We start from the raw sequence: 16,108 nt of genomic DNA on the forward strand, positions 1-16,108 counted from the left end.
TCGGTCTGACCCTGGGTCGAGGCCCTGGGGTCAGAATCTGGCTTCCAGGCCAAGCCCCGGCCTCTAGGATGGATCTGGACAAAGGCACCAGCATTAGAACCCTGGATGAGGGATGAAGACCCAGTATTAGGGTTCAGTATTTGGACCAGGCCACGACATTGGTTGTGGGCCTTGACCACAATACTGGATCCCTGATGCAGCAGGTACGTTTTTTCAATTTTGGCCCAGGCCTTATCCAAGCCCCTGTCATCTTGCTCAAGCCTAGGCCAAGACCCTGGCATCACACCTGGGCCTAAGCCACAGTTTCTGTGTTGGGCTGTGGCCTATATTTAGGAGAGGTCCTGGCCTCAGGCCTAGGCTCAGGCACCGGTGTAATGCTCTGGCATAGGCTGAGGCCCCTGCTGTGGGCCTCAGGCAAAGCCCCAAATTAATCCCTGGGCCTAGGTCCAATAGATCAAATTTTTGTTTGTAAATCTAAATGTGAAAACCAACAAAATGAGAACGAAATTAAATAGGAAATTTCTTCTCATTTCATATTCATTTCTCCCAAATGACCATCTCTAACAGAAAGGTGACTACAAAGGTATGATGTAGGCCATGAGAGAAATTCTTAATACTGGACATCTAGAAGAGAAAATTATTTTTATTCAGAAAAACAATAAATCCTATGGAAAGTTGCTTCACATTTACCATGTAAGATGAACAGGATCAGTCTCTCAGAGACTGTGGGCTGATACAAAGGATTAAATTGATCAACACCTCTACTTTATATACCAACAAGCCGTTAAGCCCGTTAAAACGGGCAACCCTCCCCCTCCCCCCCTCCCCTCACTCTCCTCCCCCCTCCCCCCTCACTCCCCCTCCCCTCACTCTCCCTTCCCTCCCCCCTCACCGCCCCCTCCCCCTCACTCCCCCTCCCCACTCTCGCCTCCCCCTCACTCTCCCTCACCCCTCCCTCCTCCCTCACTGTCCCTCCCTCACTTCCCGCCCCGCCCCTCACGCTCTCCCCCTCCCCTCACTCTCTCATCCCACTCCCCTCACTCTCCCTCCCTCCCCTCCCCTCACTCTCTTAGTCTCTCCCTCCCCTCCTCTCTCTGGCTCTCTCTCTCCCCTCCCCTCACTCTCCCTTCCCCCCTCACTCCTCCCCCTCCCCTCACCACTCCCCTCCCCTCACGTCCCTCCCTCCCCTCCTCTCTCTCCCCTCCCCTCACTGCTCCCTCAACCTCTCCCCTCCCGTTAACTCCCTCCCTCCCTCCCCTCACTCCCCTCATCACCCTCCCTCACGCTCCCCTCCCCTCAACTCTCCCTCCCCTGCCCCTCATTTCCCTCCCCTCCCCTCCCCTCACTCTCCCTCCCCTCCCTTTCTCCCCTCCCCTCACTCCCCCTCACTCTCTCCTCATTCACCACCGGGTTCGCTGCTTCTCTCCGTCGCTGCTACTGCTCGCCGCCGCCACCGCTGCCCCTCGCCGATACCGCCACCGCCACTGCACCTTGCCGATGCCGCCGCCGCTCCTCGCTGATGCCGCCGCCTCTACTTTCCCTTGCCGATGCCAATGCCGCTGCCCCTCGCCGATGCCGCCGCCGCTGCCCCTCGCCGCCGCCGCCGCTGCTGCAGTCGCCATGTTATCAAGCAGCTGACGCTCTGCTTGACCGACGTGCTCGCACATGCGCAGTAGAGCTGCTCTCTACTGCGCATTTGCGGCACGTCGGTCAACCTTCATTTATTAGGTTGATGAACTAGCTATGCAGTTATTAAAACATGTTTTCAAGTGGTTAGTAAAAGCTAAACATTTCATAAAGTATGTGATGCAAATTTCTTATCTTTAATATGCAAATATATAAAATGAGCCAGCTGAGCTGCAGATACCTCTGAATCTCTGAACTTTGTTCCACTTCTACATTCCTTTTAGTACAGCGAGTACTAGCAAGCTTCTTTTTAGCTATTTCTAGAAAATTCTGTTTCAAACTGTCTTGTCTTGCAAATACTACATTTAATACTAAGCACTGCCAGGAGCAAAGTTATTATCACAGAAGTCTGAATTAGAGTCATAGAAGGAGTTGGCTTGGCATGGAGCAGAGTTGTAATTGGACCAACTAGAGCTGGAATAGCCTAGACAGCCAGTGCTAGATTGGCTGGAGGCAGCATAGCCAAGTCTAGGAATACTCAGGGAGGTCTGACAATGAGATATGAGATCACTTGTGGCCCATCCATGTCACATCCAATGCCGGCGTCAGCCTATTTGCAGATGGGATGCTGCCTACAACAAGGCCTCAGCACAGGATGCCTCTGACTGCTGCTCTTTCCAGTCTCCCATAGGTGTGGGTTTGCCTGGCAGCCCCACATTTAAAGAGCCTGTGGCGGGAACTGGCCACAACACCCTCTAATGACATCTTCAGCTTCTCTATTGAAAGCGCCTCCAAAGGATCCTCGGATGCCTCAGCAACAGGTCCTCTGGCGTGCCTTTTGTCCCAGTGCATGTTGCTAGTCCGTATTCTGTGCCTTGCCTTTCTCTTTGTTTTGCTCATTATCTTGTTTCTTGCCTTGTTCATTGCCTTGTTTCTTGTTACTGCTCTGCCTGTGTAGTTGTCTTGGTTTCCCTGTTTGCCTTATTAGTTCATCTTGTTCATCCTGTGTGTCTTCAGATTTATTCCTGGATCCTGACCTTGGCTTTGATTCTGACTTTCTTTGAATGCTGCCCAGACCTGACCCTCTCCTTTGAACCCGTCTACTCTGTTGTCTACTCTGTTGTCTACTGCCTGATATCCATACCCATGGACTGCTGCCTGCCCCAACCTCTAGCCTGGTATCTGTATCTGCTGTCTTCTGCCTGCCCCTACCTTCACTTGGACTCAGACTCTCACTTTGGATAGCCCAAGGAACCCACCTAAGACCTGCCAACTGCCAGACCCAAGAGCTCAACCTGCGGGGGAGATAGCTGGTATAGGCAAAGCTCCATCCAGTCCTTCCTAAAGGCTTCTCCACCAGCTGCCAGTGTGGGCTTCATGGGCTCACTCATTAGGCTGCACCAACCACCCTGCAGCACCAAGGGTCCAATACCTCCGGAGGTGTTATACAATGAATGCCATGTTTTAGTACTTGTAGGCATGCCATGTTGAAGGCATGCCATTTTAAGTGATAATTATTCTATTGTTAAAGCACTGGATGAATTTGTCACTGTTCATAAGATTGCAGCCCTTGGATGGATGCCTCAATCATATCCAGTTTCTCCAGGATCATGAGTCGTTCAGGGAGAGTTGACCCCTCTCCTCTGCCTTTAGAATGATATTTTATCATGGTGCCCATATGGATCATGTATGTTCTTACATCTGTCCACTTGTGCTTTATTGTGCCTCCTTGGGTGATATCCCAATGCTATTACTATCCATCAGAATTTTCCTTCTGATCTGATTCTAGTAGTATTGTAACTAGTCTTAGATTATTCCCCATTGTACTGTTGGAAGTATTAGACCACAGCATAGAACAAAGGTTCTATGTCCCTTGATGAAATTTGGATTTGTGTGGATTACTGTCTTTTCTGTATTCAATCAGACATTTGGCAGTATTCTTTGGGCTCCAAAGACTTGGGGGTAGATTTTATAATGTGCGTGTGTGCGTCATGTGCACTCGCCTCTTGGCCTGCACACATGGATGTGCTGATTTTATAACATGCACGTGCCAGCATGCATATGTTATAAAATCAGTGGGCTGCGCACACGTATGCCGGATTTTATAATCCGCACACGTAAGTGTGGGTGGCGTGCGCAAGGGGGTTGTCTTTAGCAATTTCTACATGGCAATACATTCTGGCCTTCCCCAGTTCCCACCCAGTCCACTCCAATTAAGAAGCAGACTGGGAAGGAACTTCCCTACCCTCCTACCAAACCTCCCTCTCCCTTCCCCTCTCCTCCCCACCCCTAAACTCTACCTTTTTCTGTTTTTTCTTTGTTTCACAACTTAGTTCAGCTCCCAAGTTGAAATAAGTTGTGCACGGTCTTCGGGACAGCAATCAACGGTGCTGTCCCAGCTCAGCCCCTGGCCTGACTCTCCTCACCCCCAGCACGTCCCTTCGAAGAAGCCCAACACTTGTGCACGTACCGAGCTTTACACCCGTGTCTGGGCTCCTTTGAAAATTTGCTTAGCGCGTGCAAGGCCCGGCCATGCATGTAAAGCCCTGATTTTACGCGCGCAGGGCTTTTAAAATCCAGGTGTTAGAGTCTTCAGGCTCTATGGATCAGAGGGATCCTTGACTATAAGAAATAGGTCATGAGAGGCTGAGATTTCCTCATGCTTCTCTGTCTTTCTGGGAGAAAAGTCTTAATTTTAAACATGAATTTGGACTGGTGCTTCTTTAGTACTGTACAAAAAGGAGTAAAATATATTGAGATGCCTCTTATACATAGTCAAGCATATTTCACTCACGTTTATGCACACCAGATCTATGTCAAATTTAATATACTGTGGGTGGTTTCAAATGACCATCATATTGGTGCCAGCGGACTATATTAAATATTTGAATGACTGATGACCAATTTGATGTGATCAGTGTAATAATCGGTCATTTAAATTGTGGCTCAAATATGATACATTTTTTTGGGAATAATTTATGTATGCAAATAAAACAAGGCATGTATAAATATGAAGTACTCATTTGCAGGAAATCTGGATGTTAAGTATGGAGAATTGAATCCTGCATTGATTACTGTGACTTTAAAACTCTCACGTGCATGTTGTCAGCAATCCATGGTTGATGCTGCAGCATTTTGAGAGCTGATGCTCTCTGTTTCAGGAAGTGAGACAGTAACTGTGGAAATCCTTCATTTCAAATAGTGCACAAACTACAGCATTTACACAGGTTGGCTGTGACTTCTTACTCACTTCCTAGAAAGCCAAGCATAGAAGACTCTGACAGTGTTCTACATAGCTCTGACAGTCAGCAGGTTCAAATCTGGTCTCTGGGCCAGGCCACAGCATCAGGCCTAGGACAGGGCTTTGGCCTGAGCTGAGGCTGAGGCTTTGGTCTTCAGTAAGTTGAGGCTGAGGTTACAGCAACCTCGGTTTATGCAAGACCGAGGTTTCAGCCTGGGCCGAAGCTTTGCCGGCAGAACTCCACTGGTCCAGGTAAGTGGGGCTGTGGGAGATCTTGGCCCTGACATTTTTCTGGGTAATTAGGAGGCCTTGGAAGGCCCATTTTTGGGTTCTGGGCTTTTTTCTTTATTTCTGATTCATTTTTATCACATGAATATAAGAAATCAAATGTTCCATGATATTTGTGGGGGGAAAAAACTTTCCTGAAAACAAGCTGAAAAATGAAAACTATTTTTTTTCCCTGCACATCCCTAGCTAATACACATCTCTTAAGGCTTCTATAATAAAATACATTTCATCTATAGGATATATTAAATAGGGTAAATGCATTTATCAGTCAATATGACTGACTGTTTTGTAGTTTATTTAAATTTAAATCACCCCATATGGCCAGAAAAAAATCTAAAATAAGCACATTGGAAATACAGCTTAGAGAAATTGGGAAACAAAAACATATATTGACATTTCCTAGTATATTGATTTATTAGAGTTTTATATTCAGCGGCAGCAGAGTGGACAAAGATAACTGGTTATCCAGATAGTCAATCACACTCAAATGGTTATCTGGTTAAATGTAGCTGTCCAAAATTTATGTGGTTAGAATTAGATAGCAAGTGCTGAATATCTTGCTAATTGGTTAAATTTGAAAAATCTATCCTGACTACACCCTAATGCAGCACCTATTTTGGCCTTTGAAATCTAATTGTACAGCTTTTTTGTACACATACAATTTAGCCACACTGCAGGAAGAATATTTAGCTAGATAAAATTATCCAGTATAAAGTCAATTTTAATCTTATAAATCTTTTGAATATCGGTCCCATAGCGGATAATAAAATTAGTAAAACACAACTTTAAAATATTACAGCAACATTTTTCAACAACAGCAGTCCATTAATGAAATTTAATTGCAGCAAATCATGAAGCCATTGAAATTTTGTCAGCTTGTTCTTAGTTTCACTTTGATTCATGTCAGTATATAGCATTAATAACCACACTTTGCAAAATGACAGTCTGAGTGTTCTATAATACCTTTAACATGTATGCATTCCTAATTAGAATTGCCTGAACTGTACATTATATGTTGTAAGAAAATATATTTACTGAACATTTTAAGAATGTACAGTATTTAAATCTATTTTTCTACAGCAGCTTGTAATGAAATATAGTGATTATAATAAAGTTAAAGCTAACAGTTTATTAATTTTACAGCTATTGAATTGCGAACAAACAGTTAAATTCCAAATAATAAAGGGCAATCATAAACCCAATGCAAAAACAGGAGAGGTTTGCAAAAATAATAACAAAACATTTGTTTTAAAACTCACTTGGAGTATGTGAAAGAACACTCGGGTCTCAGCTGATATAGAGCATACACTGCCCCATGGTGTCAATCATTTATGCCCAGTGAGATATTTTCTGAAATGTGCAAAGATGAAAAAACAACAAGAAGTGTCAGGAAACATTTATGTGCTGAGCAACATGTGAATCCAAAAGCCAGGATACACTGCTGGGAACTGAGTGGAATAAATGAAAACCCCCACGCTGGCTGATGTTTCAGTGTCATCTTCCTCAGGGATACATTTGCTGTCCTAAAGGAGATAAGAGCATCAGCAAAACACACTTGTCTTAGTGCTTTGTTCAAAGCAATCATCCAGGCCACTGCAATGGCAAAGATGAAAAGCAAAGGGGAATCCATTGGCCAAAAGATGCCAGCTTCATACACTTTGGTTGGTGATGTCACCATTAATATACCGGCCAGCTGCCTTGCACTCCTTGGACAGGCAGCTAGAGTCTCATTATTTCCATTTAACACACAGCTGACCAGAGCTAATTAATGCACTATAACAAGTTCCATGTATCATTATAGAAATACAGATCGGTCTTTATCAGAATTATGACCAAAAAGTATCAAGAGACAGAGTGTCCATCATTGCTCCAATTGCACCAATCTGTTGAGAGCTCTCTCCCACAACAACGAGGCAGCATATTGTCTATAACAGAAGAATATTTGTCAAAAAGAAATGAAAATGAACCACAAGAGGGGCTTTCACACAAAGATGTTTCAGGAAGCTTTTATGCTCAGCCAATTTTGAGCTCAAGGGCTGAAGCATCTTCCCCACATATAGTTAAAGCATTCATTTAACTTCTTTAGAGCTTTCTCTTTCAGTGTCTCAGAAGTGAGCATGCTGAGGGTCCAGAGCACACACATATGGCCAGATTTAAGATTCAAGGAAAAGCAGGTCAAAAATAGTGCAAAACTTTTTAATAGCACATGTTTTGGTAAAAGACAAAATGCCTGCAAAAAATAAAGCAAGAATCATGCATTTCCACTAGCCCGGGTAGAACCAGTGGCATTGAATGTGTATTTCCCTTGGGGGGGCACATAAAATGAGAGTGTCTGATGCCTGTTTATGAGATTAGGATTAGTCTCTCACGGGTTCACAAAATATAAAGATGCTCAGGTGGATGGTGTAGTGGACTTGGCAAAGGGGCAAGGTAATATTTTTCAGGCTGGTTCAGGAAAACTCCATAAAATACTGCTTTCCCTTCTACTGCACCCAAACTTTCTTGAATTCAGACGCTATCCTGGTCTTTCTCACCTTCGCAGGAAATCCATTCTATGCATCCACTACCTTCTCTGGAAAGAAGTTAGGATTATTCCAGAGCTTACCCCTTTACACCCTCATCCCATGACCCTCATACTAGATCCTCCTTTATTTTGAAAGAGGCAGGTTTTCTGTGTTGGAAAACCTTGGAGGTATTTACATGTCTCCCTTATCCCATCTTTGTTCTAGGGTAGGGGCGAAGCCAGAATTGAATTTTTAAGGGGGCCCAAGGTTGACCTGGGAGGGTACTGTGCTAGCACCCAACTCGCCCCCATCTTTCACCCATCATTTACCCCATCCTATGAAGGTCTTCAAGGCAATAGCTATAAAAACTAGGGGTGTGCATTCGTATTGAACATAAATGTAAAACGCTACTTTTTTTTTTTTAACTTAAAAAAGTGATAAGACATAAACGATCGGATTTCCAACTTATTCAACATAGCTATGTTGAATAAGTTGGAAATCGCGATTGTTGATCCAAAATAAAAATTTAAACCCCTCACCTTCCTTAATCCCCCCCCAAAGACTTACCACAACTCCCTGGTGATCCAGCGAGGAGTGAGGACGCCATTTCTGAAAGCCTTTCCGAGGAGCAAGTGACGTCGGCGCCACGTCGGAGTGACGCGGTGTCACGTGCTTCCCCGCGGGTTCGCGCCGGAACGCTCGTTCGGCCCAAAAGGAACTTTTGGCCAGCTTGGGGGGGTCAGGAGGCCCCCCCAAGCTGGCCAAAAGTTCCTTTTGGGCCGAACGAGGATCCCGGAAGCGACCCCGCGGGGAATCACGTGACGTCGGCGCCACGTTGCAGTGATGCGGCGTCACATGATTCCCCGTGAGTTCCCTCCGGCACCCTCGTTCGGCCCAAAAGGAACTTTTGGCCAGCTTGGGGGGGCCCCCCCAAGCTGGCCAAAAGTTCCTTTTGGGCCGAATGAGCGTTCCGGCGCGAACCCGCGGGGAATCACGTGACGCCGACGTCACGTGCTCCTTGCAAAGTTGGTCAGAAATGGCGTCCTGACCCCGCTGGACCACCAGGGAGTTGTGGTAAGTCTTGGGGGGGGGGGGGATTAAGGAGGGTGAGGGGTTTAAATTTTATTTGCACATATGGACATATACTCAACTCATTGAATTCTGTTTATGTCCATATTGACCGCAAAAGGGACCCCCTTTGGACATATGGACATATGAACTTAAACTTTTGCTCTGCATATCCCTAATAAAAACCCTTTAATTTCTGGCAAAAATCTCTACTGCCTACCTTTTACTCTATTCTTGTCCTGGTTACGTCATGCAACTGTTAATTTCTCTGCTATAGAGCAATTATGTAAACAAGCTTCCGACCATGTGTGTGGCTGCATGCGCATGTTATAAAATCGGCCGTAGATTTGTGCGTGCCGGGTTGCGTGCACAAATCTACGCCCGCGTGCAGCAACTAAAATCTGGCCCATTATATGCCCACTTACTTTTAACAGTAAGTCTTTTGAGATCAGTATGATTCTTAAAAAACGTTGGCCAATAATTCAAAGTAATGAACACTTTAAAAACAAAAGTATAATGATTGCAAGCAAATGTGAAAAGAATTTAAAAGATATGTTAGCACCATCAGCATTACCACAAAGGGGGAATAAAGATACTAGACTGCCAAAACATCATCCCTGCAGGTTGTGTTCCATTTGTAATGTCAATTTGAGGACAGATTGTATAGAAATAGGGAATGATTCAAAACCGTTCAAACTCAAATGTTTCACGAATTGTAAAAACAGGTGTAGTTTACATAGCCAGATGCCCATGCAAGAAGCGGTATATAGGCTAGACTATAAGATCACTTAATAGAAGGATAATAGAATATAGAAGTGCTATTAATAGAAGAACTGATGGCAAACCTATGGTTGAACATTCAATTTTTTATAACCATAAATTTGATGAATATAGATTTTACATGTTAGATAAACCTGCTGAGAACTGGAGAGGAGGGAACATAGATTCTTTATTTTTAAAACTAGAACAGAATTTTATATTTAAATTCAAAACTGTTACCCCCCTGGGACTCACTCAAGAAATTGATTTTACAGCTTTCTTGTGATTTTAATTTGATATGTTTTATATATATGCATCATATACTCTCTTTTTTAATATATATTATATCTTTATTATTAACTACTTGCCCATTTTTTATTTTTATTACATATATATTCATTTTAACTTTTTAATTTTTTCTCTTTTAGCATCGCTGTAATCTTATTGTTTTCATTTTATTTTCAATTTGTTTTAGTTAATTCATTACTTACAAATTCTTATATTAATAATAATTCCTAGTGAATTCATAATTTTATTATAAAACTGTGATTACACAAATTTCCAATATGTACCCTTTGCAAATGTTATTGGAAATTATTAATAATTATTGATGTTTCCTAATTATTAGCTTCACTGTAATTGTATTCATTTTATGTATAGATTACCAATCATCTTATTATTCATTATGTACACATTCATATATTAATAATAATTACTACCGAAGTAATAATTTCATTACACAAATTTTTACACAAATTTGCACTATCTACCCTTCTGAAAAGTTATTGGAAATTATTTGAATTATTGATTTAAATTTCATGGATTTTAATTATTTCATGTTTTACTCACCTTAAAATAAGTAAATATTTATCACCATTGAATGGATAATATTTAATTTAATAGATTTGCCCCATCTATCCTCCTTATAAAATAAAGAGATAATGTAAGTTGATAGGCAAAAATCAATTGCTGAATTTTCAGATTGCAAAAAATAGATACCTCTGAAGTCAGAATGGTATCAGATTTTAAATCGCAATATAAGTAACAAGTTATAATGAGGCAAAGCACCATCCTTAATTTTATACTTTAGAAACAATTAGTGTTAGCAATGGTCTTATAACTTAACTGGATCATGACATCTCATTTCCATGGAGCTGTCAATCAAAATCCCATGTCTTGATGTCATTCTGTTTGATTTTTTGGCGCAAAAGTGGCAGTATTTTAACTAAGAGTTTGAGTTACTTTTTTATATACGCAATAACGATTGCAGACCACTCAAGTGTTTTGGTAGATCTGTACTTTATTCAATACCAGTGAATACATGCCATCTATACAGTAGGCTTTCAAAGTGTTCATGTAAGTAGAACTCTGAGAGTTGTTTAGATTGCATTTAATTTTAAAGTTAATATCTAACCAATAATAAGTATGCATTTTAACAACCAAGGGATAGATTTTAATTGGTGCGCACATGCGTTCATGTGCACGCACTACCTGGCAAATTTTGTAATCTGTGCGAGCATGTGCGTGCAGTGTGCGCAAGGGGGGTAGTTTTGCAAAATTTGCAAGTCAACGCATTGCGACCTTCCCCAGGTCCCTCCTAGTCCGCTCCAATTAAATGTTAAGGAGTGGACTGGGAAGGAACTTACCTACCTCCCCTGCCCATACTCCCTCCCTCTTCCCCTGTTCTCCCCGACCCCTTAAAAGATCCTACCTTTTTTCTTTCTTTGTTTAAGAACTTACGCCAGATCCCCCTGCCCAGCAGCAAATGGCCGTCACACCAGCCACATTCAGCAACGCCCTGCCCCACAGACCGCCCCTCCCCACCCCCCTGATTGCCCCTTTTGTGAGGCCCGGCTTTTGTGTGTGTAACGCCCCTTCTAAAATGTGCACAGCGCACGCAAGGCCTGGCTACGCGTGTAACCCCCCGGATTTTATGTGCAGGGGGGGTGTTAAAATTTTCCCTTAAGATTCTAGCAAACTAGGGCCTAGATTTATCAAATTGCTGTAAATATCACATTCAGTAGAAAAAGTGGTGTGTTTTATGGTAATTTACTAATTATCAAATGTATGGGTATTACCGCAAAGTGCGTTAACATTTTGCACTTTGCACTCATACCTATATAATTGCATTTTCCTTCCTGCAAAGTGCTCATTTCACCACTGGGAGAGAGAGAGAGAGAGAGAGAGAGAGGGGCCACTTTTACATGCAGAGTGAGATGTACGAACAAAACAATACAGACTTGAGAAGATTTGATGTCCTTCGGAGTGAAGAAACTCACAAAGATGAGATTTGTACAATGTTCTCTCACCCTAGTTTGATGGACTCTCTATATGGGTAGTATCAAGGTAGGGTGAGTGAACATTGTACAAATCTCATCTTTGTGTGAGTTTCCTCACTCCAAAGATTCCATTAATTTGCACACCTCAGAGGTCAGACTAAGTGGTCTGTAGTTCCCAGTCTCTTTCTTACTTCCACTTTTGTGAATAGGAACCATATCTGCCTGTCTCTAGTCCTTTAGAACTACTCCTTATTCTAAAGAAGTATTGAAAAGGTCAGTCAGTGGAGATTCCAGAGCTTTTGTCCCTTAATATAATAAGATGTATCCCATTCAGCCCCTCTGCTTTATCTACTTTAAGTTTGCCTAGCTAAATGATGGCGAACCCCAGTCCGTGAGTGCCACAAACAGGCTAGGTTTTCAGGATAAACACAATGGGGCGGATTTTCAGAGCCCTGCTCGCCTAAATCCGCCCAAAACCGGGCGGATTTAGGCGAGCAGGGCCCTGCGCGCCGGTGAGGCTATTTTACATAGGCTCACCAGCGCGCGCAGAGCCCCGGGACTCGCGTAAGTCCCGGGGTTCTCCGAGGGGGGCGTGTCGGGGGCGGGCCCGAACCGCGAGGCGTTTAGGGGGCGTGCCGGGAGCGTTTCGGGGGCGGACCCGGAGGCGTGGTTAAGGCCCGGGGCTGCCCGGGGGCGTGGCCGCGCCCTCCGGACCCGCCCCCAGGACGCGTCCCGGCACGCAGGAGGCCCGCTGACGCGTGGGGATTTACGCCTCCCAGAGGGAGGCGTAAATCCCCCGACAAAGGTAAGGGGGGGGCTTAGACAGGGCCCGGTGGGTGGGTTAGGTAGGGGAAGGGAGGGGAAGGTGAGGGGAGGGCAAAAGGAAGTTCCCTCCGAGGCCGCTCCGATTTCGGAGCGGCCTTGGAGGGAACGGGGGTAGGCTGCGCGGCTCGGCGCGCGCCGGCTATACAAAATCGATAGCCTTGCGCGCGCCGATCCAGGTTTTTAGCAGATACGCGCGGCTCCGTGCATATCTACTAAAATCCAGCGTACTTTTGTTTGCGCCTGGAGCGCAAACAAAAGTAGGCCTATTCGCGGAGTATGAAAATCCGCCCCAATGAATATGCATGAGATAGATTTTCATACATTGGAGGCAGTGCATGCAAATCTTTCTCATGCATATACATTGTAGATATCCTGAAAACTTGGCCTGTTTGTGGAACTCAAGGACTAGAGTTTTGCATCACTGGCCTAGCTCCTCATGAACACACTTTTCTGAAAATCAGCTGAAGTTTAGTTCACATTCAACCCTATTTGTGCTCATTTTACATGTTTTTTCTCACGACTCTTCCAGAATAAAAACTGAAAAGAAAAATTTGTTAAGAAATTTTGCTTTTTTCTCATCAGTTTCTACATATACTTTCCCATCACCTCAGAATCTTACAATGCCACTTTTTCACTTCCTCCTATCACTAACTTACAGTATCTCAAAAATAATCTTGACCCTTCGTTTTACCTTAATTGCTATTTTTTCTTTCATTGGCATCTTTGCATTTCTGACTATTTTCCCAGCTTCTGTTAACTTTTACACATATTGTTACAATCTTTGACCACTGGGCCCCCGAGGGAGGCCACACTCAGCCGCCAATGCCAGCCTGACCTAGTGGCCCCAGGCATCCTGGTTGCAGCTCCCAGCCATCACCGTTCTCACACCCCTCAGCCATTGTCTGGCTCATCAGTCGCCAACTCAGACCCTTTGGGGATAAGTAGTCTTCCCCACTCTGACATGCCACACGCTGTTCCTCCTGGAACACTGCCGCTGCTGCATCGGGCCATGCACCCACCTAGGCGCGCGCGCATGGCATCTCTTCAAATTTAAAGGGCTCGTGGTGAGAAATCTGCCCGCGGCCCCTCCTGATGATGTTTCCAGCTCCTCCTATATAAGGCATGCTCCAACCTCCAGAGCTTGCTTTGGCAACAAGTCCCTTCACTCTCTTGAGCTATGCACCTGTTTCTAGCATTCCTGTTTCCTGCATTCCTGTTTCTAGCATTCCTCTTTTCAGCTTCCTGATCTCTGTTCCCTTCTCCTACCCTGCCTTACCTCTTGGATGGATTTCCTAGCTCCTGACCTTTGGCCAGAATATTAACCATGAGTATCGCCGCCTGTCCTGACCTCTGGCCTGAACCATGACTACGAATATCGCCGCCTGCCTTGACTTCTGGCCTGTACCTTGACTAAGAGCAGCGCCTCCTGGATCCTGACCTCTGACTTGAACCTGGTCTTCGAGCACCATTGCCTGTCTCTACCTTCAGCCCGAACTAAGTCTGTCTCCTCTCTGTGCCACCCATTGCAGGATCATCCACACAGAGGCCCATCTAAGACCAGTCGGCCTTGGTACCCAAGGGCTCAACCTGCAGGGAATGTGGGCTGGTATTAGCGAAGCTCCAGCTAGCCTCTGCTTCCCGTCTGGCCTCGCCTGCAGATGGGAGGGGCCTGAAGGGTCCTTCCTTCAGCAGAGTCAACTTCTCCCTTTGCCACAGGCTCCACTCTTCCAACACACATTTCTGTCTGTCTTCCTCTTTCTGCAATCTCTTGAACTTTATGATGCCAACCTTTCTTTCCTTACCTTCTCAGCTATGTCTTTAGAAATCCATAGTGACCTCTTTTTCCTCATTCCTTTATTTACTTTCCTAACAAAACGGTTAGTTGTCTTTATGTTATCAACTTTTGTTTTGATCACTGCTCTTCTACCCCTAGATTTTCCTCTAAAGCTAAAGATTCCTTGAGATATTCCCTAATTTTAACAAAGTTAGTTTTCCTGAAGTCTAGAGTTCTTGCTTTTAAATTAACCTTTAACTCCTGGGTTCTAATAATGAATCACATCATCCAGTTATCACTTACTCCCAGATGATTATCCAGTTAAACACAAGAAACACTGCCCCCATTAGTAAACACTAGGTCCAATATCACACCCCTCCCATATGGGTTCTATTCTCAGTTGATAGAAATGTTCTCCTTTGTAGAGAATTCAGAATTTTCCTTCTAGAAGATGTTTTGTCCCAATCAACATCCAGCAGATTGAAATCCCTAGCAATGTCACCTCCTTTTCATAGCAATGTTGTGAATATCCTCCATTAAATCTCTCTTTCTTCTGTCTATGATGAAGGTCTGTATATCATATCAATATTTAACTTCTTTTACTATACCGACACTCAAGACCAGATCTTATCGTGCCGGTATAAACAGAAGTTCCATTCCCTCTGTATAGATTAACCCACAGTGCCTCTTCCTTATATCATAAGCCCTGCAACTCTTTTGCTTTAATATTATTTTTATATTTAGTGCCAGACTTCCCTTTCTTCCTATCCTGTCTGTCTTGAATTTAAATAAGAGCCTGGTATAACTATATCCCATTCATGTTTTTTCATGTACCACATCTCCATGACAGCTACTACACCCAAGTCAGCTCTTCCATGACACCTCTAGATCTGGGACTTTATTTTCCATACCATGAGAATTAATATACATAGCTTTCCAGATATTGCCCCCCCCCCCCCCCAATTTCTATACTTATTTTAGGACTTTCACTTATCTTAGGGCTTTGTTCACCCATTTCCAATGATGCTAGTTTAAAGCCACTCTCAGTAGGTTTGACAGTCTATGCTGCAAGATACTGTACTCCTTCAAAAGATGGCGTAAATCTCTGCTCAGATTCCTTAAAACAGCATCCCCTTGTCCAAAAATCTAAAACACATCTTCTATGCAATCATTCATTTATCTCCAGTATGTGAGCTTCCCTGCCTGGGCCTTTATACTTGCTTTGAGGGATACAGGAGAATACTACCTGTACATATATCTGCTTTACCCTGTCTCCCAGAGCCAGGGATTTGATACAATCTAAATTAATAAGGGTTCACAGGCTCTTACTGCATTGATTAGCAGCAACATCATCATCAACAACAACCAAATCTTCTTCCACAAAGATGAGTTTTTATTACACATATGTCTACACGGTATTCTCATTAGTCATTGTCTCATCTGAATAATTAATTTCTTTTACAAAAGGTATCCACAAGGCTATAGTGGTCAATAATTCCTCCTAGATTGATATTGGACAACAGCGTAAGGATGTTTCAGTGATCTCATGTGTTTCAAAATGAATACCACCAGGCAAGATGGTGGCATAGAGGAGATTGTGTCGTCTTGCTGGTACAGTCTTTTCTACCATTTATTTAATTATCCTTTGAAATGCCATTGAAATGAAAGGGAAGAGTGAGGGTCTTCCCTCTAATTCTTCTCTCTTACTGAGGCAGCAAATTATAAATGCTTATGCATCTTCAGC

This window comes from Rhinatrema bivittatum, chromosome 5 (assembly GCF_901001135.1).
Source record: "Rhinatrema bivittatum chromosome 5, aRhiBiv1.1, whole genome shotgun sequence".
NCBI classification, from domain to species: domain Eukaryota; kingdom Metazoa; phylum Chordata; class Amphibia; order Gymnophiona; family Rhinatrematidae; genus Rhinatrema; species Rhinatrema bivittatum.